The sequence below is a fragment of the Pseudophryne corroboree genome, chromosome 3, assembly GCF_028390025.1.
Source record: "Pseudophryne corroboree isolate aPseCor3 chromosome 3, aPseCor3.hap2, whole genome shotgun sequence".
Taxonomy (NCBI): Eukaryota; Metazoa; Chordata; class Amphibia; order Anura; family Myobatrachidae; genus Pseudophryne; species Pseudophryne corroboree.
The window spans coordinates 612,779,847-612,783,483 of NC_086446.1; the positions used below are offsets into that span (position 1 = coordinate 612,779,847).

Below are 3,637 nucleotides of genomic sequence, written 5' to 3' on the forward strand. Positions count from 1 at the left end.
CCCCCTTTTTTTAAAAAAATTTTGGTTGTATATTTTTTGGACTTTGTTTTTGTCTTATTCAACCTTTTTTTGTTTTATTTTTTAAAGTGTGTGATGTCAATATTTATCGCTGCCGAAGCCCTACCTCCCCAACCCACGCCAGCACTCCCACCCCAACCGCCAGCCCCACAACCACAACCGGCTCCTCATCAACCAAGGCAACGGAGGCGTGCTAGGCCACCAATTTTCCGACCCCGTGTCCTACTTTTTGGGATGCCAGATGATGTGGTTGTACGTAGATACAGGCTGCCACCACATCTAATCCTAGACACTCTCTCCATAATAGAGAGTGATCTGGAGTCTGAAATTCGGTATCCTACAGCAATACCACCATTGACACAATTCCTTGCTGTGTTACATTTTTTGGCTACAGGCTCTTATCAGCATGTGGTAGGAGACCTGGTTGGCATGTCGCAGGGCCAGTTCAGTAAGGTCCTGCGGCGTGTCTGCCAGGCTTTCCTAAAGCGTGTGAAGCAATTTATTGCTATGCCTTTGGATGTTGGTGCCCTAGATGTGGTGAAGCGGCAATTTGAGGAAGGTGGTAGTCGCTTCCCACATGTTATTGGGGTTGTGGATGGCACACATGTAGCTATTCAGCCACCAAAACATAATGAAGAAATTTATAGAAACAGGAAACTGTTTCATTCTCTGAATGTAATGGTTGTTTGTGGGCCATCCCTCCAGATCCTTTCCCTGAATGCAAAGTTTTCTGGAAGTTCCCATGATGCGTATGTCATTAGACAATCAGGGATATGGCACAGATTAAGATCAAGTCAACGAGCAGACATGTGGTTATTGGGTGAGTTGTTGCACAATTTTGTGTAAAATATTTTAATTTTTTAAAAAATAGACTATTTCTAATTTTGGTTTATCATCAAACAGGAGACCGTGGATATCCTTGCACCCCCTGGCTCATGACTCCTTACCGTAATCCCAGGCCAGGACCACAGACGGCATTTAACTCCGCGCTTACTGCCACTAGGCAGCTGGTGGAGCGCACAATTGGGGTCCTTAAAGGGCGGTTTCGTGTGCTCCACCGCACTGGTGGCGACATCATGTATTCGCCGGAGATGGCAAGTAAACTAGTGGTCCTGTGCGCTATACTACACAACATCGCGGTAAGGAGTAGCGTAGAGCTTCCTCAGACAGAGGAATTGCCTGATGAGGAGCCAGGGGTTGTCAGACACTTCGGTGGGGGGAGTGTTACACGGAGGGGGAGCCAAGTCAGGGCAAGCATTGTTGCGGAATATTTCAGGTATAGTGTTTTAAGTTTCTCTTTTTTAATCAAAATAAAACCACAGTATGCTTTTGTATTTTGATTAATTTTGTCATTTTGTTTGCTATTGTAAGGCCATTGGGTAATTATTTTTTGGCTTTGGAATATGTAATATTTATTTGCCACTAAATCCGTTAACACGTTAAGCTTACAATGTGTTATTTGCAAAAACAATACTGTGATGTTGCTAAATAGTGTCCTTATTTGTTTTCTATCCTAAAATCCTGTTTATTTCAACAAACACACAAACAAATGAAACTTAATGTTGTCCACTTTGTGACTGTCCAGCTGAATGATCACACAAACTGTGGTGAGTACACAGATATGTATCTGAATTTACCCAAAACTGTGTGTGTGTCTGTGTCTGTTTGTTTTGTTTTATGTTTTAATTTTTTAAAAATTCCTTCTGCGAATGCGTATTTCCGCTCGTGCTAATTAACACTCTGCTCTTCCCAGCATTGCAAAGATCAATAAAGTTATTAGAAATTACAGCATAGATTTTGGACCAATCACATGCTAGCAGACACTATAAATATATGCCCAAATAAGGAAAACGCCATTGCCATGATGCGTGCGGCACCTTTCACCAGGCGGGAGCTCCGCGTCCTGGTTGCGGTGATGGACCGCCGCGTAGGCCGCGTTGGGCGCTTCATCCCAAATCGGGTTAAGCGCGAGGCCTACGCGGAGGTCCGCCGCCTGCTGCGTTCTCGCGTCCGCAGCAGGCGGACAATAATACAGTTGGAGAGGAGATGGAGTGATCTCCGCAGGAGGACTCCAGAGCTGTTGGCGGAGATCCGGCAGCAAATCCGCGCAATGCATGCACGCAGTAAGTTACATTACATAAGATTAATAGCATAAATTGTGCAAATTTACACTAAGTGGTAGGCTAATTGCAACACTGAGTGAACATTTTTTTACAATAGGACAGTGTGTGTGGTTAGGGCAAACAGTACTGACTGTAGCAAAATGTCACCAAACAAGTGCATGTTTTCCTGAAAAAAAAACCAGGCAGGAAACTGTACCAAAAAACTTGATCAGTGCTGTCTATATAATAAGGTGGCTTGAATAGTGATCTGGTGATGTTGCCTAGACCAATCAATATGACTCAATGGAATAGATTAAGGAATGAGCGTCCAAATAATTGTTTGGACTCATTTAGTTTGCTGTGGGCAACATGAAGAGGATTTTTTTTTTTTGTTTAAAAAAACCCACTGTGTCTTTTACATGGAACAGAACAGTGAAATTTACAATTGTTTAGTATGTAATTTAACATGCAAATTAAATTTTAACACAAATATCATTATAGGACGACCACAACGGCAAGCAACACATGAGGCACCATCTCAGCCCCCTTCCCCTTCTCACTCCCCCTCCACTTCCCAGTCCCCCTCCCCTTCTCACTCCCCCTCCCCTTCCGAATCCCCCTCAGCTTCCCAGTCCCCCTCAGCTTCCCAATCCCCCTCTGCTTCCCAGTCCCCCTCAGCTTCCCAGTCCCCCTCAGCTTCCCAATCCCCCTCAGCTTCCCAGTCACCCTCAGCTTCCCAGGCCCACTCCACTTTCCACTCCCCTTCTCACCCCACCTCTCCTTCTCTTTCTGTGACCCCTTCTCCTCCTTCCCATACCCCTTCTCCTTCAACTTCCAAATCACCTTCTCAGCCCCCCTCACCCTCTATTGGCCTAACATTCTCTCTGCCCCCCTCGCCCTCTCAATCAGACCCACCCTCTGAAATAACATCCCCAATCCCTCCTCCTTCCCCCATCCAGCCTCCTTCCCCCATCCCTCCTCCTTCCCCAATCCCTCCTCCTTCCCCCATCCAGCCGCCTTCCCCCATCCAGCTGGCATCACCACCCAGCGAATGGGCAGAAGAAGCCCCAGATGGGCTAAGTGACAATGTTGTGGAGGAAAGTAAGTGTTTTTACATTTTTACAATAATGATTACCTACTTAGACTTACAATCTCAAAACATGCCCTGTTGTACTGTTGGGAATACGCTACCAAGGGGAAAAAAAAGAGTTATTATTCATGGTGTACATGTTGCATTGAATTTTTAAAGAGTGTCATTATATGTAGTGTTATGTGTGCAATGTTTTGTGTGTCCACTCTGGGTCGACACTCATTAGTTCAACAGGGTTGCCAGGACAACATGGTTTATCTGTGCTCAGTTTTGATGGTAACATTTCTACTTAAGTGGAGTTCTCTTTAACATGGGACGTTGCCCATAGCAACCAATAAGATTATAGTTTAAATTTGTAAGTCCACTTTTACAAGATAATATTTTTATTTTTATTGGTTGCTATGGGCAACGTCCCTTCTTAAATAGA

The 3,637-nt window shown here is 44.7% G+C and overlaps 1 long non-coding RNA gene across 1 annotated transcript; it reads left to right on the top strand.

Annotated features, from left to right (window-relative positions):
- The first annotated feature begins 760 nt into the window (after window positions 1-760).
- LOC135058078 (uncharacterized) lies at window positions 761-2,721 on the top strand. The gene is made up of 4 exons (XR_010244581.1): window positions 761-838; window positions 922-1,294; window positions 1,604-1,625; window positions 2,622-2,721. It is a non-coding gene; the product is annotated as an uncharacterized LOC135058078 (long non-coding RNA).
- Window positions 2,722-3,637: the final 916 nt, after the last annotated feature.